At 40.3% G+C, this 26,029-nt stretch overlaps 1 protein-coding gene across 7 annotated transcripts in view; it reads right to left on the reverse strand.

Annotated features, from left to right (window-relative positions):
• The window catches only part of TNIK (TRAF2 and NCK interacting kinase), a 423,010-nt gene that overhangs the window by 269,489 nt on the left and 127,492 nt on the right, over positions 1–26,029 (reverse strand). The window lies entirely within an intron of this gene.

Here is a 26,029-nt window from a genome sequence, read left to right on the forward strand (position 1 = left end):
CTAGAGCCCACAAGCCACAATTACTGAGCCCACATGCCACAACTACTGAAGCCCGTGCTCCTAGAGCCCATGCTTCACATCAAGAGAAGCCACTGCAATGAGAGCCCGTGCTCCATAATGAAGAGTAGCCCCCGCTCGCCGCAACTAGAGAAAGCCCGTGCGCAGCAATGAAGACCCAATGCAGCCAAAATTAAAAATAAATAAATAAATAAAGTGAAATGGAGATGTGTAAGACTTGAGAAGGTCATGGAAGCTTTAAACACTTGGCATTGTGATGGATCAAGAGTTAGAAGGATTCAGGAGGCAGAAGGAGTTGAAGGGCCTCCAGGCAGAAGAAGGTGGGATAGCACTTCAGATTAATGAACATCTGATTAGTATAGCTTTCAATTGTCACTGAACATCTTGGTCCTTTCATTGTTCTTCCTTCACAAACAAAACAAAATTAAAATATCATAAATTCCTGAGGACTATGGAATTCAAACAACAACTGTAAAATGCTGTGAAAATATAAAATGAAACACAAATTCTAACAACTCATTAATAATAACCAAAAAAAAAAAAAGTGTAATTGCTGCTTTATCTTAAAGTGAGCCATTCAACTGGAGGGACAAACACAAATTGTCTGAGGAAGCAGGGGATGGAGACATAAGGACTAAGATTCTACTTTGGAGGGAGAAGGGGTAGAGTTACTATTTCAACATATAATGATTTTAGCTTTTTATATTCCCTCACTAGGGACTTCTCTCGTGGTGCAGTGGTTAAGATTCCACACTCCCAACGCAGGGGGCCCAGGTTCGATCCCTGGTGAGGGAACTAGATCCCACATGCACACCACAACTAAGAGTTTGCATGCCACAACTAAGGAGCCCACATGCCACAACTAAGGAACATGCCTGCTGCAACTAAGGAGCACACGTGCCACAACTAAGGAGCATGCCTGCCACAACCAAGACCCGGAACAACCAAATAAATAAAATAAGTAAATAAAATAAATATTAAAAATAAATAAATAAGTAAATAAAACTGTTCTGAATAATAAAGTTTACTAAAAAAATAAAATAAAATAAATAAGTTCCTTCACTAGCCACAGTGACAAAACACACTTTATTTCTAAAGACAGAGCCCTGTGGGCAATTAAGTAATTCAGTTCAGCCTCCTCAACTGATGATGATGTTGTTAACTATGAATTCACATTTTTTACTCCTAAAAGAGAAGTGGAACAGAAGAAATATCCTGAACTCACCCTGGTCTTTCAGCATTGAACACAGCAAACACAATACTCTATTCATTCATCCAATCATTCATCCAAATTCATTCGTTTACCCAATTACTGCGTTGGGCCCTAGTTCATATGAACTTCCCTCTATGAGAGCACATTCATTTTCTTGGGCTGCCATAACAACTTAACACAAACTGTGTGGCCTAAAACAACAGAAATTTATCCTCTCGCAGTTCTAGAGGCTAGAAGTCCAAAATCTAGGTGTCACCAGAACTGGTTCCTGCTGGAGCTTCTGAAGGAGAATCTGTTCCCTGCCTCTCTTGCAGCTTCAGGTGGCTGCCACCACTCCTTGGCATTCCTTGGCTTGTAAACTCATCACTCCAATCTCTGCCTCTGTCTTCACATGGTATTCTCCTCTGCATCTGTGTCTTTCCTCCTCTTCTTATTGGACACCAATCATATTGGATTATGGCCCAACCTTATCAGGTATGACCTCAACTTAGCTTGATTACATCTGCAAAGACCCTATTTCCTAATAAAGTCATATTCGTAGGTACTGTGGGATAGAACGTCCACACGTCTTTTGGGGAGACACAATTCAACCACAACAGAGAGCGTGTACCCCACTACAGGGTCATAGCTGGCTTATCTTATTGCCTTCTCTACCAAGCAAGAGGCTGTCACTGATGTTAAGGAGATTACAGTCTAGAGAGACAGAGATATACAAATCTCTCTATCTCCCTTGCTCTTATCACAGGTGCAGTTTTAGCTCTGTGAGTTTCGTTGTGTCCTTACTGCTCATCTCTGCCTTAACACCGTAAGCTCCCAGAGCACAGGCACCACGTCTATTTTCTGCTCTCCATTACATTCCCATCTCCTTGCACAGTTCCAGTAAGCATTCAGGAAATAATTATTGAATGAACGGATGGATGGGTGAATGAATTAATTAAATACAAGCAGGAATGACAGAAGCCTATACAGGTAGTAGTGATACACACAATAGGCCCACAATGAGGAACAGAAAGGAAGAAATAATTGATTCTGATTAGTAGGACTGTGGAAGGTTTCATGAAAGAGAAGGCATTTAAACTCAGTCTTGTGGGAATCTCATAAATGGATAAGGAGTAAAATTTATTCTCTACTGACCAAACAGTATGAGCAAAGGCCTCGAGATATAAAGCATGGTCTTCAGGGGAACAGCTAACAGACCAGATAAGCTGAAGCAAGGGGTACCTAAAGGATGTGAAAGTACTTGGGATGAAAAGCAGATGAAAGGCAGCTCATAGAGGCCTCTGAGCACAGGCTGTTCTGAGTGCAATAAGGTGCCACTGATCTTTGTTAAAAAGGAAATGATGCAATCCTACCTGTGCTTCAAAAGGAAAAAATATATAGATATGATTCATGCTTATATTCTCTCTTTATCTTCCTGCCTAAGTGATAGTTCTTATATTACTACAAGTAGTATTTTATATTTAACTGTGAATCTACTATGTATTTATTTGCCTAAAGAACTAAGAGTTATACATAAGTGATTACATTTTATAGTTATTAATTACTTATATCACTTATATTGTTTTATCATATAAACTATACAATTATATATCTTTTATAATTAAAAGATCATATCTGAGAAGTACTTGAATAGGGTGATGTCACAGATCCTAAACCTCTTCTCTCAGGACAATAACCTGGAATTGAAAGCCCAGGTGAAGATGGATTTTTCTATCAAAGCAGTAAGAAGACCTTTCACCTGTAGCAAAGCATTCCAACTTCTGAATCAAGGCTGATTTTTTTCCTTTGGTTTGCATTTGAGCTTGGCAAGCCCACAGACCAATAACATTCACATTTGAGACAGAGTGGGGCTGCCATCTGTTGTTCTCTCCACGAAGCACCAGGGACCCCACATCTTACCACTGACATCTGGAGAGCAGCCAAGCGCCATTACAGTGGGATCTGAAGGAGACACCCCAGTTACCCATGGAGATCTGTTCAGCGGCTGAAACTCTGCCAAATGAAGAGATATTTATTTATGGTCTTGCTGCCTCCAAAGGTCTTTGGTAATAATGCAGACATTCTTAGATAGAAGTATTCAACCATTCACCTATAAAGGAGTTCATGATATGGAACTGTTAACCGAGAGAAACAGCTACCCGCAGAGAATCTGCCCCAGCCAGCAAGTTCTGCTCAAGCAAATGGGGCATCGGGTGCATGCAGAGGGGCTAGTAAGCAGGATGGAGACGGCATGAAGGAGAAAGACAACTCATTTCATCCTCAAACCCTACAAGGCAGGCACCAGAATTTCTAATTTACAGTCATCTCTCTGTTATTTAGGCTCCAAGACAGGGTCAGAACTGTGTTTATCTGTCTCATGCTGGTGTTTAAGTCTTAGCACTATGCTAGCACCTAGTTAGATGTTCAATAAATGCGAGCTGTCAGGCAGGAGGGTGCCAACTCCATGGTACCCTGAGCACGTTTCTCTGACCTTGCGCATACCCACTACATACATTAAAATTATGCCTATGATTCTACCTCTCCCACTGGACAGTAACCTCCCAAAGAACAGTAACCTCCCAAAGAAAAGAAAAAGTGCTTGCTTATTCCTAGTATAGTGCCTGACATTTAGAAAGTGTATAATTCTTGAGCTTCAGTGGGCTTAGATAACTTACATGAAGTTAAATAGCTAATTAACAAGAGGCTTAGGTTTGAGCTAGGTCTGTCTCCACCTAAAACCTATGTTTTTTCCTACTACATTGTTTGGCCTAAACCTGGCCACGTGAAAGGATTAAGATATCTTTGGAAACAGGTTAGCCATTGTACTCCAACCTGGTAAGACAATCTGTATAATTATCTACTATGAGTGTTTCAATTATTTAATGTCTAGTCAAAATACAAGCATAGCACAATTTAAACATATGCAAAAACAAATACATCCCAAACACTGAGTCCAAGAAATCATTTTCCAAAATATAGATTTTTAGGTACTAATGTTCCTAAATTTCTGTTTAAGAAGGATAAGTTTAGGGAATTCCCTGGCGGTCCAGTGGTTAGGACTCTGTGCTTCCACTGAAGGGGGCGCAGATTCAATCCCTGGTCGGAGAACTAAGATCTTGCAAGCCACATGGCGTGGCCAAAAAAAAAAAAAAAACCCACATAAGGTTAGGTGGACATAGAAAGTTTTAGAGAAATTCAAAGCGAAAAAAGTTTTTTAATTTAGTTATTTATTTATATTTTTGCCTGCATTGGGTCTTCGTTGCTGTGTGTGGGCTTTCTCTAGTTGCGGCAAGTGGGGCTACTCTACTCTTCGTTGCAGCGTGCGGGCTTCTCATTGCGGTGGCTCCTGTTGTTGCGGAGCACGGGCTTTAGGCGTGCGGGCTTCAGTAGTTGTGTCATGCAGGCTCAGTAGTTGTGGCTTGTGGGCTCTAGAGCGCAAGCTCAGTAGTTGTGGCCCACAGGCTTACCTGTTCCACAGCATGTGGGATCTTCCCGGACCAGGGCTCGAACCCGTGTCCCCTGCATTGGCAGGCAGATTCTTAACCACTGCTCCACCAGGGAAGCCCCAAAGCAAAAAATCTTTAAAATCAATTCCTATTTTATGTATAATCTAGTTCTTATTAGGAAATATTGTAAATTTCCTCTTCTAACCCATTCTCCTAAAACTCCCAGCCATGTTCTCACTCAAACCAAGACAGATTAGAATAACTCTTCAAAGCTAATTATTTTTAAACTGCAGTTTCTCCCATGGCCTATGAACTTTATCCTTTTGCCAAAAGACCAAAATAATTTTTAACTGAAAAAAGCAACTTCTAAAATGCACCAGACTTCTTTTATAAACTCTCAAATTAAGACACCTTAGTTTAGGCACTTATGCAATATATTTCATTCTAGTGGACTCCAAAAATTAACATTGTACCTACAAATATCCCAATAATATGAGTGTAAAAGAAAATTTATACTAGACCCATAATGTTAAAAATTACATGTAAAAAAATCAGGAAATAAATTCTGTCTTGAGGAATGCTTTATACTTTTTACTTTAGAGTTTTACAGAACAGGCAACATTCTAAAATTTTTAAGAAAATGTTATCTCACTATTGGGCAAGAATTCTCCCCAGTTTATCTCTAACCACAGTCTGGAAAAAATTAAGCATGAAGACATGTTAAAATGACAGTTAGGGTTGTTTTTCCCACTATTGATAAATTAACAAGTCTAATTGTTACGGTTTATAGAACACACATTTATCATCTTTTCTTGGAATTGTTGAAAAGATTTGGGAAGGTTTTAGAAAAGAGTTCCAAGGCAAGATATTCAGTGAGCTTGGTTGGTTGGCTGGTTGACTAGGTAATTGGCTGGTTGGATAAACAAATTTTAAGCATCCATCTTGGATTCCTGAACCAATAAAATGGAATTCTGAACAGTTGATTAGAGAATCAAGTTTCTCAAAACTCCTTTATAGCTTCAGTTTCTCAAGGCATTCAGTGAAATGCACTGGGACCTTCTTAAGGTACCAGAAGTTAACAAGGAAAATGCCCTAAAAAGATCATTAAGAAATCCTCCAGGGACTTCCCCGGTGGTCCAGTGGTAAAGAATCCGCCTTACAATGCAGGGGACGCGGGTTCAATCCCTGGTCAGGGAACTAAGATCCCACATGCCGCAGGGCAACTCAGCCCGCATGCCACAACTACTGAGCTTGCGCCTCAACTAGAGAGAGAAAACCCACACGCCACAACTAGAGAGAAGCCCGTGCACCACAACGATGATCCCGCATGCCGCAACTAAGACCCGACGCAACCAAAAATAAATTAAATAAATAAATAATAAACCTTTAAAAAAAAAAGAAAAGAAATTCTCCAGAAGGTCATAACCACCTTGCTGTATATATATGCCAACTACCCTAATAGATATTCTGATACTGCCTTCCAGAAGCATCAATTTGAGAAGACAAGGTGTCAAGTATCTCCTTACAAGGACAATCAGTATTCTAAACACTGAAATTTCAAACAGCTATTCTTACCAAAATTTGTAGGGATTCTGAGAAGTTTAAGAATAAAATGACTCTGAAAGCATCGGAAAGGACAGTCAATCCTGTGGCTACTCACTAAGTATTTGACACCCAGTGCCTGCAAAAGAACCTCATTCCCAGAGGAAGTTGACCTCCCTGGTATATTTGCTCTCTTACTACTGATCAAGCCAGAGAAAAGGGGGCCTTCCATGAGCCCCCTGGCTTCTTCCACATTGACCTGTTACACCTGAGCAGCTTACCTGTTCTTTAATTAGCAGGCAGAGTTAATAGAACAAAGATGTTTTGATTTAAATTTGCTAGCTAAATATCCATGATGACATTCTAATATGTCTTGTCTTCTGTCTATAGAGTGACTAATAAAATTATATAAACTGCTATTAGGGACTTCACTGTAATGGTCCACAAATAAAAGGTTAAATCTACAAGATTATTAAAAAAAAACAAAACTCAGTAAAATTATCTATGAAGGGAAACAAAGAAATTGATTTATCTATGTCACTGTCAGTTTCCTTAGGTTGAAAAGGTAATGTGGAAAGAGATGTGATTGAGTTTTATGACACTTAGAGGGAAAAAGTATTTCTGGTCTCAGTACTATCTGAAAGCATAAAGACACTAATTCTTTGGGGCTCAAAAGTAAGAGTTTCTCATCATTAAGATTTCCTTCTCAAATATATGATTCATGAAAAATGAAGCAAAAATATTTAATGCATATCTATTGGTTTTGATTCAAACAACAACTACAACAACAAACTTGCTAATGGTCTTCTAATGAAATAATATTAATCCCAAGTGGGCATACCTCATGCAGAGTAATTTTACCTCGTCCTCATATTTTTTTCTAAAGCTGTTGTCACCTTTGTAAATGACTTTCCAAAAGAGAGGGCAAACAAATGGCATTCTAAAGAGGCTGTGTCAGAGAGAAAAAAACATATTTGGTTATTAATATTCCCACTCCTGCTGGCTTGCCTAAACAGGACTGGCTGTATGTCCTTATCCAACATGGAGGACCAAGGGGACCCTGTAAATCACATGTGTCTGACTTCATAGACACCTTCATTAGGAAGCAGGGTGTCAGATGCAAGACCAGATACCCAGAGGCTGTGACACCTATAAGTAGGATCATTCCAATTAAAAGTAGAAAAGAAGACAAAATAATAATAATTTTTAAAATTGTATCTTAGTGAACTAGAAGGAGAGGGGAGAACAACCATTTCTTTAACAACAGCTGTGCAGACTAATTTTTTTTTTTAATCATTCATATACTTTCAAAAGCACTCATTCCCAACTGCTGCCTTCATACTGGCAAATCCAAGAAATTCAAGACATGTAAACAAGAATAGATTTGCCCTTAAATCCCAAGGTCAAAGGCAGCATCTGTTGCTTCAGAGAACAAGAAAGCCTTTCTTTTTGCTGGTTAGTTTGTTGTGTTTTTTTTTTTTAACAGAAAAAAAAGTAAACTCAAATTTTCTAAATGTTTCCTCCTCACCTTAGGTGTTGCAAAATAGAAAAACCTGCATAAAAGAGAATAAACATCCAGTGTTTTGATATTTGAGTTAAATGGATGAAAGGCTGGCCATGCTGTGATTTTTAAAGCTGACAGAAAAATTCATTTTCATACCAAGTCCCCCTCATGCCATTTGGCTATTAAATTATTCAGGGAATTTCTCTGCTTATAAAGATTAATAACATCAACCCAAGACGTTTCTGAAAAGTACTTTCACCTCCTGTAGGAGACAGATGGACCACAGGAAAACAGCCTATCACGTTACAAGCAGACAAAAAGATTTCAGATTACCAGATTAACACACCAGGCAGGGAAAGGATGGTAGAAGTAGCAAGATAGGAAATAACTGACAAATGGAACCAAATATTCTTGAGAGCCATCATTTTGAAAATAAACATAATTTGGAGCCCGCTGTAATTCAATTTTACCTGTTTTGAGCTCCCAAACCCAGCTAATTAGCATAAATGTCAGTTCCAATTTGACCAAAGACTTTGAAAATCTAGAGGAAGCTTATTAAAACACATTGGTATCAGGGGACAAAGACACCACCTGCTTTAAAGGCCTTTTGTGTGTTAGTAAGAAATGCGTTCTGAAACTCTGAGTATACGCACTGGATCCATAGTATAGTAGATTGTGGGATTTTACTGTACTTTCATGTCATTTTAATTATCAGCATCCCTTGAGAAGACAGTCTTGCTCCTACGAAATCTAAACACTTCTATTTATCAATTCTCTCCTAGATGAAGGGACTTCCGAAAAGTTGTATCTCAAGAAGGATCAATATGAGAAGACTACAGTGTCACAGAAGCAGGCAGCATTTACTTTTTCATGAATATATATTTTAAATTAAACACCTAATTTTAATTCCACAAACAATGCAAGGATCCTTTTTATTTTCAAGTAAACAATTCAGAAACAGGTCAAGCACTGCCCCTTGACCAATCCTGCTCTCAATTCTCACAGGTAACCACTGTTACCATTTAGTAAATACCTTCCAGAACTTTTTACAAGCATATATAAAATACATCACTTTTTGCACAATGTGCTTTTAAAAAAAAACTGTGATCATACTGTATTTTCCACAATTCCCTTTCACCATCCCAAATGGCTCAGGAAATATATCGAATGCAATATAAAACTTGGTCTTTCTACCACACACATATGTGGGCACAGAGGCAAGCATGCATGCGTGCATACTTGAACAAAAAGTGGTACAAAAATAAGGACAGTAGGAAAAAGCTCCTTTGTGTCTCATTTCAGCGATTAGCTATGTAGGAAAGCTATACAGCAGATAGAGCAAAAATGTCCCTTTTTCCCAACAAAGCTTCAACTTTGGTACTGTTTGTTTTTAGTGCAGGGGTCGCCGAACCCTGGCCAGCAGGCCATATCCAATCTACCACCTGTTTTTTGTAATAGCCAGTGAGTTCAAAATGATTTCACATTGTTAAATGTTTGGGGAAAATTTTTCTTAAAGAATAACACTCCATGACATGTGAAAGTTATACGAAATTCACGTTTCAGTGTCCATAGATGCCGTCTGACTGGAACACAGCCATGCTCATTCCTCTGCCTATTGTCTATGGCTGCTCTCATGTAACAAGGGCAGTAATTGAGTAGGTTTGACAAAAACCCTATTTCCACAAAGCCTGAAGTATTGACTATCTGGCTATTTACAAAAACAGCTTGCCAATCTCTCTTTTAGTATGTGAGATTTATATTCCCAATATCTTACTTATGAAAGATTTTTTTTATATAAGTCATTTGGACCCTCTTTCAGTGGGTAAAGATGACCAGAAGTTGGAAGGGAGGCAGGAGTAGAAAATGGTCTCTTAACCAGCAAATAGGTAATTCCCATGTGGACCAAGTTCCAGCTTCTCTTTTGTGACATTCTAAAACTTGATTAGTCCTAAAACACTGCGTATTACAATCTGCTATTGAAGTCAGGGTGACATGGATTACACTGCTCTAAAGTCTAAGTCATTCGTCTTTCTGTTGAGCATCTGTGATCCCGGTCAGTGCTGGGTAATAATGATTCCAAAGTCAACAGGTAGACATCAACTCTGCCCTCAGGGATTCCCAGTCCAAGATATTCGTTACAACTGTAAGAAATTACAAAAGTATAGATTGGAGGACTAAACACGGTCTGAGGGGTAGGGTGGGATTAGAAAAGATTTGAAATAATTTCAGTATCATCATGTTGAAAACTCTTAAAAGAGTGTGCAGTTGCTGCCCACCCCCAAAATCAAGTAGCAATGAGAAAAACTGCCACGACCTCACTATCTCTGTGTTCTCACACTCTGTTCTTTATAAGCTGTGATTTAGAGCAAAGGGAGCATTTGAGCCTCTGATGAGATCTCGATCCAGTTTATGACTAATGTCAAAGTGTGAGTGCTGTGCACCATCAACAGATTGTGAGTGCAAATTTCTCTTTTCTTAGTGTATCTAATCTAATTTGGTTTTAGCGTAACCAAAACCAAGACTGTTCCATGGAAAACAGAGACCACTACCCATCTAATAACCATACAATGGCATTTAAAACTAAAAGCAAAACGCCACCCTGCCTAATTCCACAAGGCAATCCTAGCAGCCATTGGCAGTGACAGCTGGTCACTCCCAAGCAGAACTCCACCCAGATAGCAAAGACTCCGTGTCCAAATAAAATAAATCCACATTATGGTTTTTATACGCTTGAAATTCCCATACACACAAAGTGAAAGGGAAGGAGAGGAACAGGAAAACGATGATTTCAGCAGTATTCTGCAATCCCTGTGTTGGGAGGACTTTGGGTGAAGCTCTAGTGACTTCAAGGTTCTGTGCCTTTAAGGCTTGAATTCTTTTGAGTAACTGAACTACGGGGACATTCAAATTGGGTCAGAGTCTCTCACTCTTCCAGGCTTCCTCAGTGTCCTATGTTCCTGTTGACTTGATAGAGAACTAAGCAAGCCTAAAAAGTCTCTAGAGAGAAGCAGCAACTGAAATCTAGGACAGAAAGAACAAAATGACTTTACATGGCTGCTGCTAGGTCTCTGTTTTCACTCAGAAGGCTGACAGTCCCATTCAGCGATTTGTATCTGACACTATCTACACTGGTTCTCTCATTAGGACCTGAGCTGGTGGGGGTCAGGTGTTCTATTCATCTAATTGATGGTAATTAGATGGCCACCTTCACCTACACAAAGACGCGGTTTGAGAGTTAAGAGAGCTTCTGTGATATACCAAAGATAAAAATCATACCAAAGAACTGGAGTTACCTAAGCTTTCAGAAACACCAGGCTTTTTGACCCACAACTATCCAGATAGTACCTAGCTCCAAAATGGAAAGGTTAACCTAATCTTCAGGGCGAGACTAGTTGGTTGAAGGGAAGAACTCAGATTGGCTGGTGCTGTTTCTAAGAGGTCAGCCTTTCTCTGCAAACAAGGCAGAGACCAGGAAGTTGAACACTAAGAGAGGAGAAAGGAGAGCTTGCCCAAAACCACAGTGGCAGTGATAAAGTAACAATGGCTTCATAAACAAAGAGTCCAAAGGCCAAATGCCTTTGCGGACTTGGGGCTCTGTCTAGGGATTGGTGAGAAGCCCTGGACATCTTAGTGGCCTCCAAGTATTTCTTTGCCATGGGTTGTGGCTAATAAAAAATATTTAACAAGTAATACTTCTGGGTAGATTTAAATTTCAGATAAATTAATTCCTTAGTATAAGTATGTCCCATAACTAAGCATGCAATGTGGAATATACTTAAGACTAGAAAATAACTCGTTGTTTACCTAAAATTCAAATGTTCACACATTCTATATTCAAGTAGTCAACATTCAAATATTTCATACTTACTATTATGAGACATACTTACACTAAAATGTTATTTTTGTTTACCTGAAGTTTAAATTTAACTGAGTGTCCTGTAATTTATTTGGCAGCTTTAGTTGTGGCCCACAAAAACAGCCAAGGTCAGTGGCATTTTAAGGATTCAGGGAAGCAGACAACAGTTCTCTAACATGCCAGAAGACCACTTTGGAAGGGGCTTATTTTGAGTTTTGATTCATTCATTAGTTGATGTTTGCAGAAGGGTCAGGAGGTCAGGCATTTTATTTTAAATCTGCTTCCACCACTTGTATGAAAAAGAAGCAAAACTTGCTGACATCAGGGACTTGTGCCAGAAAGCAATTCCCAGAGCAATTCCCAGAGCCCTGCAGGGTTGCGTCCACTCTGTTCCCAAGGTTCATCTCCTCCATCCTCCAGACATCACAATGACTGAGGTCCATAATCGCGTCCTAGGGTCCCCCTGGGACTGTTCATCTAGGATGGCATGTTATGGGGCAGGAGAGGAGGAGAGTTGGAAATGCTTCCAATAAATAGGATTACACATTTCAGGGCCCTAAAAAGTCATCATGACCAGAGTTTTGGATCGACAAAGAGAAGAGTGGCCAAAAGTAATCAGTAAAAGCAAGAGGAAAACTAAGGTTGGCCAGAAAGTTCCTTCAGTTTTTAAAGTAAAAAGACACATCTTTCATTATCACCAAGAACCTTATTGAACAACGCATTCACCGTTTTGTTCCACTACTTCTGTCATTTTTCAGGCAATAATTCCATCTTCCCAAAATGTTTTATCTTTTTGAGCAAAGAACTTTTCCAGGTGCCTTTTACAGTCTTCCTGGGAACTGAAATTTTTTCCATTAAGAGAATTTTGTAAAGACCAAAATAAATGGAAACCTGAAGGCGCAATATCTGGTGAATACGGCGGATGAATCAGAACTTCCCAGACAAACTGTAACAGTTTTTGCCTGGTCATCAAAGAAACATGCAGTCTTGCATTATCCTGATGGAAGGTTATGCGTTTTCTGTTGACTAATTCTGGACGCTTTTCGTCGCGTGCTGCTTTCAGTTGGTCTAATTGGGAGCAGTACTTGTTGGAATTGATTGTTTGGTTTTCCAGAGAATGCTCATAATAGGGGACTCCCTTCCAATCCCACCATATACACAACATCCCCTTCTTTGGATGAAGACTGGCCTTTGGTGTGGTTGGTGGTGGTTCATTTCGCTTGCCCCACGATCTCTTCCATTGCACTTTATTGTACAGTGTCCACTTTTCATCACCTGTCACAATTTGTTTTACGTTTTCATTACATTTAAGTAGAGAATCGCATATGGAAATACGGTCCAGAAGGGTTTTTTTTCCACTTAACTTATGGGGAACTCAAACACCAAAGCGATTAACATGACCAAGGTGGTGCAAATGATTTTCAATACTTGATTTGAATATTTTGAGTATGTCAGCTATCTCCCACGTGCTATAACGTTGATAGTTCTCAGTTAATGTCTCGATTTGATCGCTATAAACTTCAACTGGTCTACCTGACCGTGGAGCATCGTCCAGCAAGAAATCTCCAGCACTAAACTTTGCAAACCACTTTAGACACGTTTGCTCAGTCACAGCACCTCCTCCACACACTGCACAAATCTTCTTTTTGTGTTTTTACCTTTCTTGAAATAATAAAACATAATATGCCGAAAATGTTGCTTTTTTTCTTCCATCTTCAATATTAAAATGGCTACACAAAAATTCACCAGTTGATAAGTTTTTCTTAAAAAATGCACACTGATATGACAGCTCTCCCAATACAATCTAACAAAATTGTTTCAGATGAAGTTAAAGACAACTAAGAGCTACTGGGGCCATCCTACGGAAACAACCAAACGAACTTTTCGGCCAACCCAATACAAAGGCGTTTTGAATCAGTTTTGCTTCTAAAATGTTTTTAAAATTTGTTATCCTGTTTTTTCTGCTTGATTATGTAGTACACGTAAAAAACAATGGATAATCTTAGGCACTTGAACTGCCTCAAGCTAGCTTTCTAGATATTGATTCTCACTACAGAGTATTGTAGGCAGACATACAAAAGAAGCAGGCATCTAATCTAAAAGAGTAGCAGTTTCTCTAACAAGTGCCTTAAAAGGCTTATGTCCATCTCTTTCTCCCACAGGAAAAGAAATCCCATTCAGACTCCTTAATTACTACTAAGATTTAGATAATACTGCAATCAACAGGTAAAATCTATGCCAGTGATTCTCAAACACTGATGTGCATCAAAATCACCTGGAGGGCTGTCAAAACACAGGTTGCTGCCCTCTGTGCCCAGAATGTCTAATTCTGTGGGTCTGGGATAGGGCCTAAGAATATGCATTTCTTAAAAGTTCCTAGGTGATGCTGATGCTTCCGGTTCAAACCATCCTTTGAGAAACCTAAATCTGTGGAATCATAGGTAATGATATCGTTTAATTCATTAGTTCATATTGAGTACGTATGCTTTGTCATACCGTAGAGGCAAACCATCTCTGCCCTTGAATGAGCCCTTCCTAGGAGTCATATCTCATCTGCTTATATTTTTAGACTGTCTAGAAAGTCCTCAACTCACAAACACCATACTTAGAGTCATCCACTCCTACAGTATGTCTGCTCTGGACCGTAAACATCCCTGCCGCCAAAAACACAAGAAGCATTGTAAAAATGATGAATTTTTAGAGAATCTTTGGTAAAGAAAGGAAAGAACCTGTGCTATCCCTGGGATGAGACTCCTACTTCAAGGCAGAAATGATGTCTGGAATGGTTGGGGTTGGGAGAGGGAAGTTCTGTTATGCAATTATATCTCAGTGGGATTTGTTTGAACCAGGGTGGGTTCTTCCTCATGCTACATCAAACTAGGGTTGAGGGCGGAGAGGTCAATAATCCAGATAATGGATTGGAGTATCCAGCAGACCTGGGTGGAAAAACACTGGGAACCTGTAGCAAATTGCATCAGGGAGAGGACTATAGATTGTGGCTGCGGACCCAATGCTATGTGTGTTGCCATGGCCAACATCAACTATTTCTCTTGACTACTGAGCACATAAGCTACCTTTCCTGGCCCCTTTCATCTAGGAGGGCCCAAGTTCTGCTTAATAGAATATGAACAGAAGGGCTAGACAGTTCCAGGCCTGGTCCCTAAAATGACCCAGAAGGATGGACACTCTCCTTCCTCAGCTGTCTCTGCAGGAGTCTCTGAGGAGGCCCTAAGGGACAGTGTGACTGGATCAAAGTCAGCAGTGTGCACTGCTTGGAAGAGAGTCACCCATCAGAACAATGACCCTGGACTTTGCAAGATCAAGAAATAGACTTCAGGGCTTCCCTGGTGGTGCAGTGGTTGAGAGTCTGCCTGCCGATGCAGGGGACATGGGTTTGTGCCCCGGTCCGGGAAGATTCCACATGCCGCGGAGTGGCTAGGCCTATGAGCCATGGCCGCTGAGCCTGCACGTCCGGAGCCTGTGCTCCGCAACGGGAGAAGTCACAACAGTGAGAGGCCCGCGTACCGAAAAAAAAAAAAAAAAAAAGAAATAGACTTTAGAGCATTAAGCCACTGAGATTTGGGGGTTATTTGTTACTGCGGCATAGCTGAGCCTTCCCTAACTAATACAGCTACATAAAAGAAGTTGCAATGATTGCCCCTTCCTCATCTGAGCCAGACCAGATTGATGGCCCACAGTGTTCTTCTGTACAACATAGAATCCATATTCTCTTTATCCCAGATCAGTGGCTCTCAAACTTGGCTCATTAAGAAAATCACTTGTTTGGAAAAAGAATCCTGTGCCCTTTCCAGACTCACTGAATCAGAGTCTCTAAGACTGAGGCCAGACCACACCTCAGACTTGCCTTCCTGGGGCTAAAATGAAAGGTCCTTTCACAGGGCCATTTGGCTCCTATCCAGAAACTGGGTACTGTTACTCCAGGTGCATAGTTTAGGACATTTTGATAGGGTTAGTAAACTTTACCAAATTACTTTGAAGTGAAGATTTTAAATTATGTATTGGCAAGAATCAGATATTCAAGTGTAATGGGTTTAATTAATTTAAAAGCTTCTCTTTTAAGATGATGCAATAATTGGCATAAAGCCTGAAATGCTTGAAATACCTACCAGTGAGAAAGATTTAAATGCTCAATTAAAACGATATGCATTTTATGGGTTGTGAAGGGAGTATTTAAATATGGAAATGGTTGGCTTCCCACCCTCTCCAGCTTGGGTATAGCTTCTGTTTGCCTTTCCCCAACCCCTTTAAAGGAGTTATTTTGCCCCTTAAGAATAGAGGCATTCATAGGGTGGACTTGGGCTGTCACAGGAAGTCACTGAGGAAGCCCAGCCTGAGGATTCTCTCTCAGTCAGGCCAGAAGAGCCCCATCTGAGTTGTCTGACACTGCCACTTCCCTGTTGATTCTGAATACAATACCACCACTCTACCTCAGAGCCTTTGCACTTACTATTTCTACCACGGCCTTTCTCAAGATAGCCTGAAGTCTTGCTCCTTCACATCCCTTACGTATATGCTCAAATGTTACACTATTCTTGAGGCCTTCAATGAAGCAAGAACCCCTTACTACACACACACAACACTCCTTGTGCCCTATTTAATTTTTCTCTATAGCAGCTTCACCATCTGACTTGTTAAATATTACTTGTTTATTTGCATATTGTTTACTTATCTCACTCATATGAAATCCATGTATCCCTAGGGTTTAGAACCTGACACATAAGTGGGTGCTAAATAAATATTTTGAATCGGGCTTCCCTGGTGGCGCAGTGGTTGGGAGTCCACCTGCTGATGCAGGGGACACGGGTTCGTGCCCCGGTCCAGGAAGATTCCACATGACGCGGAGCGGCTAGGCCTGTGAGTCATGGCCGCTGAGCCTGCGCGTCCACAGCCACTGCTCCACAACGGGAGAGGCCACAACAGTGAGACGTCCGCGTACCACAAAAAAAAAAAAATTTTTGAATGAATAAATGACCAATCCCATCTTCTCAAAGATTAGTGAATTTAAATAACCTGAGTATTTGGGGGGCCTTACATAAAAGATGGGTATGGACTGGGCCCTGATATCTTGGTTACACAAATAAGAGAGGGTTTTCTTAGGATTGGACAGTTTTTATTTCATACTGCTTGGTGTTTTGCTTCATTCTGGGTGAATCTGCCACCAAAGTAAAGATGCAGTAAAAGAGTTGCCCTGAAAATGTTTAATTTCTCATGTTCAGAAAAATATACTTGAACTGAATACTTTGTTTTTTACTTGCAAATTTATAGACTAAAATACCATATATATAGGAAGCCTGGAGCTTGCATAGGAGCTGTGTTCTAAAAACATGTAACTCAGGGCCTGCTTCCCCTCAAAGGGACGTTATAAAGTGGTATGGTGGCCAGTTCACACCAGCGGGGTGCCTAGAGAAGCAACCCCTCCCCACCACCAAATCACGAGCACGTGACATGGGAACGCATGTCCTAAGCCGGAGGAGAAGGTTGAGAGAGTCACCTTTCCCCTATTAGCTCAGTGCAGGACTGGCCGTAAGCAGAGAAAGTCTACTTTTGCCTTCAGTGTTTTACCAGGATCTTTCTAATCTCTTCTGAGGCCACAGTCTCAACCCCTGCAGGGAACTTAGTCCCCACTCTGCAAGAGCCCAACTTCATCCTCAACCAGTCTTTCAGAGGGAGAAAGGGTAACCCTTCAAGACCACTTTAAAATTTGTTCACAGTAAGAGGGTTAAAAGAAAAACACATTCTGTGATGATGTGCCCATGAAAATTATTGATACTTAAGCCCCCAAATATTATTTTTCTATGATAAAATATTATAAGGACATGAACTCACAAGGCTAATATTTCATTACATTTCCATTTATACTGACCACTTTTTATGTTAAACTCAAGTTGCTGGAGTGAGATAAAGCCCTTGGACTATGAAGACAGTGATGCTGAGCGGGGCCCTGTGGGGCTACCGGGCATGGAGGCTTTTTGTCCCCCATTTCTCGTAGGCAAGACTCCAGCCTCCATGACTGCCCCTGAGTTCCAAAGGGCAGATTCAAACAGTTGCTTTCTTTTCTTTTCTGAATTCTATTTATTTATTTTTTCTATATCAGGTTCTTATTAGTTATCTATTTTATACATATTAGTGTATATATGAACAGGTGCTTTCAAGGGAGGAGCAGTCAGGAAACCACCTGAGGCGAGATTAAAGGGATCAGGGAAGCTCATCAAGATTAGGAGACTTATAAAAATGAAAAAAAATAAAAAGATTAGGAGACTCCGACCACCTGAGACCCTGCACACACCCTAATCTTGTCAGCAACCCCACCCCTTTGAAACCTTGCAGAAGAAAGGAGAATGCAAGACTGTTACTGCCTTAATCCTTATCACATACCTCTGACCGTGAGTCCTGACTATATAAACCTCTCCCTGTTCCCCAGGGAGGGGGGCACAGTTCTTGAGGCACTAGCCTACTGTGTTCCCTCTTTGCCTGGCAAAGAAATAAAGCCGCTCTTTCTTTCTCCTCCATAACTCTGCCTCCGTATTTCTGTTTGGCATTGGTACACAGAGAGACAGGATTTTGGCAACAACAGCAGGGTTTGAGTCTCGGCTCTGCCATTTACTGACTTTGTGACCTTGGACAAGCGTCTTAACTTTTTTGAGACTCATCAGTAAAATGGCAAGAAAATGGAACCCAATCTCTGGATCACTGTGAAAGTTAAACAGTGCCTGGACCAAACTAAGGCTCAATTCAAATAAATGTTCTGTTATTGTCATTTTCAAAAATTATTTAATATTACGGTAAATATTTTTCATTGTTTTATGAGGCATTAAGATTGGCAATTTTATTTCAGTTTATTTCTCACTAATAAATATCTAATATAAAAAATTTTTCAATAAAGAGAATGTAGTTGAAAACATCAGGGCTTCTGGACAAAGAAATGTGTCCAGTTTTCAGATCTTTTACTAATGAGCTGTGTCCTTGGGCCATTTACCTTGAACTCTATGAGTTTCAGTTCCCTCATAGATAAAATGAGGATAAAAATTCCAACTTTCAGGGTTGTCGTGAGCATGAGAAACAAAATAAGTAAAAACCCCTAGCACATAGCGGGCTCCACTGATACTCTGAAGGAGTAGATGGCAAAATAAAGAAAATAAGAGACTCAATCCGTTTTTATTTGGGTCAGTCATTAGCTAACAATCAGCCACTGTGAATGAAAAAAAGTCTAGTAAAGTCAATAAAATGTGAAGCGAAGCCTAATTCATTTTTACAATATGACCTACTTTCAGCTATTTTTGATTCACGTGAACCACGGAAGTTACAAGGAGCTGATTCTGCAAAGACTGTTCATTAAAAGCATTTTCTTTTCTTTTCTTTATGGCTCTCAGCTTTGAGGGATAAGAAAACAGATTTTCAGTTACAAGCATCCTTTGAAAGACCCCTGACACTAATCTTACAGTGTTACTTTCAAAATCTATGCAGTGTCAAAGGTTGTTGCAGACGGGGGAGGGATGCGGAGGCTGGAAGCAAAGTGGTTTTTAATTCCCCTCAAGTATGCAGCTTCCATTGGGCAGCTCTGAGTGCCCCAAATAGACGATTCAGATCTTAGCAATTGAAGGTTTGCAAAAATAAAACACTGAATGATCTTCTTTTCCTAAGAAGTACCAGTAGATACACCTAGGTTTATGCTCTGTGGAGAAGGCCTAGTTGTGCTGGTTTTTCATTTGGGACAAAAATATGCTTATTAGATACTGACCCCAAATCACTTAAGGGCCATTTAATCTTAGACAGCAGCTGAAGGAAAAAATATTTTCAGCTGCTTTGGAGTATCTTTGTAAAGTGCCACTGTCTTTTCTTTCACAGGCTGCAGTATTCTTAACCAATTTAATCTACCCGCTAACAAAGATGGAAGAAGAAAAGCTTATTTTCCCACAGGGCTAAACAAGGATTAATGATAACCAACCAAATTGTTTCTTAATTTTCTATTTTTCTCCCTCTCCAGCTGGCCTTCTAGAGATAGAATGTATAGATTTTCCATTAGTTAAGAATGTTAACGGAGAAGGCACCAGTATTTTAAAAACAAAGAGTGGGTTTTTGGTTTTGTTTTTGACATGCCAGGGATTCTGCCTTATAAAATGGAGGAGCGATGGGGACATTTCATAATTGGGGTATTTTTAACCTGCAGGTGGAGAACGTGGGGGACAAAATCTTCTTGGGAGAATCTGATAAATGATATTGCCATTATATTCTCCAAACCTAACCCAAATGAGAACCTTCACTGCTCTGTCCTTCAGACCTACCATCCCAATTATGATGACAACGAACCGATTCATCACAACACCCTCTTCCTACCTGAACAGACCCCTGAGTTAAAACACCCACAAGTCTCCTACCCAAAGAAGAGTAAATGGCAGGTGAATAGGTGGGATGGGTCTGTTTGGCCTCACTTCAAAATATAGGGACAAAAGACATAGACGATCATCCCATAAAATAACAGAAAAATTCAAGCTATGCAGGTCCCAGTTGTGACAAAATTCTTGAATTGAATAATATAAGCTTTTGAAACTGTGACATGAAAACAAGATTTTGTGATCTTCTGAAACTGCAGTACATGTTCTAGTGCCTGACTGAGAGCAAAGCACTAGGGATCGTTAACTAGTTCCCAAACCCTTGAGTGAACCAGCTCCTCTCCTTTCTGAGTGAAGAAAGGGGCTGCCCCAGATCTAGGGCCTCTCCCAGCCCTTTCCTAAAGAGCTTCCATTCAGGAACAACATAGCAAAGAAAACCTACTCAATACCAACTGCTGTCATTTCTTAATGTTTTCTCTGATGACTTGCTAAAATGACAGGGTTTATAATTTTTAGCTTTCAGCTTTGGTGAGTTGATCAGTCAAAACAAAGTATGAAAATAGCACCCACTTGGTAAATTCAATTTCAGATGACTGGATCTTAAACTCATATCCATTACAGACCCATACAAAACTGTTATAGGACTAAGGAAGTTTAAGAAGAAATAATAAATACTTAAAGAGGCAGGATGAATAACTTCTTTTGTCTTAAATACAAGTCTATTTTGGAATCAAATCCAAAAGTAAGTCAATGATAAACAACAGATTCTTTTAAATCACTTCAGGACAGATAGCAAAGTTAAAGAGGGTCTCTGAATGTTCTAACATTCCATCCAGTGCCTGTGAAACGCTTGAGATCTCAGTTAAATGTAGCATTATAAATAATTGCTGGTCCCACATGCCTTTTAATGAAGAACATTAATTTTTTTTCCTTAAAAACCTCCTTTAAAGTAAATAATTACGTGGCTTGTGATACTATAAGCCACAGAAAGCTCTTTTTTATCATTTAAAAAATAACTTTTATTCTAATCCTATAGAGTATAGGGGAAAATGGGTAAGGTATACTGGAACTCTATACTATCTTTTCTTTGAAAAAGAAAAGCTATTCTAAAAAAGTTTATATTTTTAAAAAGGAATAGTTTAGAAGTTTTTTAAAACTGTGGAATATTAGGGAAAATACAAAAAATTATAGAAAAGAAAAACAGCTATGAAAATAGTATACGTATATCTAAATTTGTGTGTATATGTAGTTTCATATCCTGTTTTCTTTGGATTAATATGGCATTTTCTCGTGTCATTAAAAATTCCTCATAAACACTGTTTAAAAGGGCTCCTTATCATATGGCTAAACCCAAATTTTTTAAATCATTTTCCTACTGGGAATCATTTAATTTGTTTACTATTTTTAGCTATCGGAATTAGTTTTACAAGCAGTATAATTGTGCATATTTCTGATCATTTCTTCAGAGATGGATGCACATTTTTAGACACGGCCAAACTGCTTTCCAAAAAATTAACTTACTCTTGAAGAGCAAGCATCACCCAACCTCAGCTCCAAGCGCTGCCGCCACATATGACAACCTTCCACAGTGGCTGGAACCCTGCCAGTTTCACATGCTATGGCTCTTCCTGGAAAGCGCCTCAGGACTGAATATCTACTGTGAGTCAGGGCTGCTAGAGCCAAACAAAGGTGTGAGATGCCCAAATGTCTCCGGGTAATCCTCCTGCCCGCCAAACCACCTCCTGATTCAGCTAAACCAAAAGCCAGGTGCATCTATTCAAACAAAACCCACTGAAATTGGAGTAATACGGGCAAGATGGCTGAGACAAAGAAAGAGTTTACCAAGAGTTTGGCCCAAGACTATTCCCAGCAAAAGAAACACAGACAGAGATAGCCGGATATTGTCTATGATGATACTGGAAAAACCTCAGCTGGGTTTTTTGTTTCCCTAGGAGTTATGTGCAAAGGAAAGCAATATTGGATGGGAGGGGATGTAGTGCTGGTAATCTGTGATATGCAGGTGAGTTCCATAGAAATAAGAATCGTTCGGCAGTGACATTCTTGAAGACATTTTGTTTCACAAGAGGGAGGGTAGGGAGGAAGATGGAGTCTCTTTCTAATGTAATTTAATTTAACTTTTAATTTATTTTTACTTTATGTTGGAGTATAGTCAATCTACAATGTTGTGTTAATTTCAGGTGTACAACAAAGTGATTCAGTTATACATATATCCATTCTTTTTCAGATTCTTTTCCCATATAGGTTATTACAGAATATTGAGTAGAGTTCCCTGTGCTTTTCAATTTTAAATCCAAATTTAATCATTTGGAAACTTAACATGAAATCTGGCTTCTCTCAAAAAAATCGTAAGATCTGACAACACTGTGCTGAAATTCCCACAGCAATAACTAGTGGGAAATGAGTAGCCAAGCCCCCTTTGACTGAGAAGACTGACAAGTTTTACTTATTAGAATTACCTGCCTGGCAAGCCCATCCTTTTTTTTTTTTTTTTCCCCCCAAGCCCCATCCTCCTGCAAGGTCTTTCAAAGGTTTCCTCAATTCTTTAGACTGGGGAAATTCTACAAAGGCCCCATGTAGTGCCCTTCCCCCTTGCACCCATGCTCAGTTACAAGAGAGATATGACACAGGGGACTTCTCCTGCCAAAGGTAATTTTTACCCTGGGGCAGTGTGTTTGTCTTTTAATTGCCATCCCCTTTCCTTCCCTGGCTGACTGAGCCGGACAACCTAGAAGTCCTCCTGGAGCCTGAGAGCAAGTCTTCCAGTGCCATGGTCTTGTTTCTTCCCCCACACCATCTCCACCAGTACAACCATCATCACTCCCTGGACCACTCAAGCATCAGTGCCTCCTCCACAAAGAATCCCGCTCCACCTCCACAAACTAGAGAGGAACTTCACGAGGTCCATCAGAAGCTCCAAACCCAAAAGCCTTACCCCAGCACAGGGCCAAGACAAAAGAAGGCATATATAGCATTAAACACTCTGCCAAAGAAGTAGATCCTGACAGATCCACAACCTCTGGTCCAGACTCAGCTTTTATCTCTCTTTTGGCTTTGGCCTTGTCACGTAGGCCCTCTAAGTCCTAGTTTGCCTATCTGTAAAATGGGGATAACAAGACATCCTTCACAAGCTTACCAGGAGGTTGTCATGAGATCTGGAATGTGAAAATGTCCTTCATGGGTCCTGGCATGCAGCACAAGCTTGGTAAATGTTAGACGAAGGTGAAGTTAGTTAATAATATGATTTTGCTTCCTCTGCACCCAGGGTAACATGTCCCTGTCTGGACAGCTGCACCTGGGAAAATAAAGTATCAGTTGTCTTATCTGTCCCTGGGTACAGGGTATTATTAGCTCCTTCCTGTAACTTCTGATGTCAAATGGGTTCATTTCCTTTATCACTGTTTATTCAGTGATGTCTTGAACAAAATGACAACTTCAAGAAAATCAAAGAATAGTGACAAAAGCATATAAGCACACCATTAGCGCTGAGTCTAATAAATCCTATATCAGAGATACACAGCGGAGCTCGGGGGAGGGAAGGTGACTGACTACCTCCTCAGGAAAGAGGCCCAAGAGGTCAGGGAAGAAGAGGAGAGGTTTAAGTTTCACCTCAAGGCCAACTGGAAATTCATCTACAAGACAAAAAGAAGAGATGCAGGGCTTCCCTGGTGGCGCAGTGGTTGAGAGTCCGCCTGCCGAAGCAGGGGACGCGGGTTCGTGCCCCGGTCCGGGAGGATCCCATATGCCGCGGAGCAGCTGGGCCCGTGAGCCATGGCCGCTGAGCCTGCGCGTCCGGAGCCTGTGCTCCGCAGCGGGAGGGGCCACAACGGTGAGAGGCCCGCGTACAGCAAAAAAAAAAAAAAAAAAAGATGCATTTCAGACAGAAGGCCCTCCATGCAAACAAAGAGACAGTGTCAAGGTGCTTTTGAGAAGATACAAGTCGTTTAGCATAACTAATGCAGCAGGTGCTAGTGAGGAAGAGGAACAGGGGTTGAACTCGAGGACCCACAGCAGGGCTTGGAGTTCCAAAATGAGAAGGGTTTTAAGAACTGGAAGGATGGTGTCAGAGTTGCCTTTTAGAAAGATCACCCAAGCAGCCTGCCGCCTGTTTGCTGTTTTAGCGGGTCTGTCTTTCTCTCCACACACATAACCCCTCCACTGTGACTGTTTGGAACGGAGGGTCCCTCTCTGAGGAGATGGGGTGAGTGGAGTAGAATACTGGCAGAGGTGCACGGGGAGGTAAAGGAGGATGATGGAGAACAGAAGGTGCACAGAACGCAGTTCAATTCCATTAGGACCTGTGGGCACCAGAGATTTTTCAGACCAAAGGGCTGATGCATGGTTACACTAGGGCATCTGGAAAAAGCCTTGCCCTGCAAGGATCTCAAAAATATGACGTTCAAGTGCAGTGTGGAAGAGGCTTCTAAATACAGTCTAGCATCGAGCCACGTTCCGGCCATTCCTTCTTCTTTCTTTTACAGAAAGAAAGATTAACTAAGGCTGCCAAAAAAGAGAGGGGTAGTGGGGATGGGGTGGGGGACAGAGCCATGAAAGCCTGAGCAGGTGCTGCTGTCTACTCACCAAGTCTAACAGCCCCATATTGTTACTGGGCCTCTAACATGCCAAAAATTTCCTTAGGAAGAAGCAAAGTATGATGGGGAACATAGCTTGTATTAAATTTTAAAACCTGTGTCGTGAAGAGTTGATCTATTCAGTTGAATACCTGATACCTGATGTTTTACCATACACTGTCACACCCCCTCTGACAACGAATTATTCTACTTACTGCTCACCACAGATCACTATCATTTGAGGTGACTTTCTGAGTCTAATTTTTAGAGACAGAGATGACATGTCCCTTCAAAAATGTTCTCCTTCCAAAAGCCAGTCCCAATGAACCTATTTACAAAACAGAAATTGAGTCACAGATGTAGAAAACAAACATGGTTACCAAGGGGGAAAGAGAGGTGGGATAAATCGGGAGATTGGGATTGACATATACACACTACTATATATTAAAAAATAACGAATAAGAACCTACTGTATAGTACAGGAAACTCTATTCAATACTCTGTAATGACCTATATGGGAAAAGAATCTAAAAAAAAGTGGATATAGGTATATGTATGACGGACTCAATTTGCTGTACAGTAGAAACTAAACAACATTTTAAATCAACTATACTCCAATAAAAAATTAATTTAAAAAAATAAAGTAAAACAGATGCAAGATAAATAAATAAAAGCCAGTCCCTAGCAACCTTATATAAACTTGGGTTATACTGGGGAATCTCCCTAATGCAAAAAGGGTCTCTGGAACTCAGGCAAAAGTAGCCAGGGCAGGGTCACATTTTATTGAGATTTTTATCCCTAGGGGCAAGCACGGCACCTGGCCAACATTGGCATGAAATAAAATTTTGTTAAAAATCTAGACAAATATAAGAACATATGTAGATTTTCTATTGATTTAGTAATTCAGTTTCCAAAATTTTTGACTTTTAAAAATTGTCATATAATTTATATACATATGATAAACTCACTTTTTTGAAGTGTACAGTTTGATGAGTTTTGACCAATGTACACATTGGGTTGCCAAAAAGTTCGTTCGGGTCTTTCAGTAAGATGGTACCAAAAACCCGAATGACCTTTCTGGCCAGCCCAAATAGTTATGTAGCCGCCATGACAATCGGCCCCCCAGAATTCCTCATGATCCTTTGTAGTCAAATCCTCTCCCGTAATCCTAGTCCAGTGATCTCTTCTCCATCTCTATAGTTTTGCCTTTTCTAGAATGTCATAGAAATGAAATCACAGGGTATATAGCCTTGGAGACTGGTTTCTTTCACCTAGCATGAAGATTTTGAGATTCATCTATGTTGCTGTATCAATACGTATCCGTTTGTTTATTTTCATTGCTGAGAAGTATTCTGCTGCTTAGATGTACCACAGATCGTTTTTCCATTCGCCAACTGATAGATATTGGGATCATTTCCAGCTTTTGGCTATTATGACTAAAGCCGCTATGAACATTCATATACAGATCTTTCTGTTAGCATGGGTTGTGTTTCTCCTGGGTAATACCTACAAGTAGACTTGCCTAATCATA

The sequence above is a fragment of the Pseudorca crassidens genome, chromosome 5, assembly GCF_039906515.1.
Source record: "Pseudorca crassidens isolate mPseCra1 chromosome 5, mPseCra1.hap1, whole genome shotgun sequence".
Lineage (NCBI taxonomy): Eukaryota > Metazoa > Chordata > Mammalia > Artiodactyla > Delphinidae > Pseudorca > Pseudorca crassidens.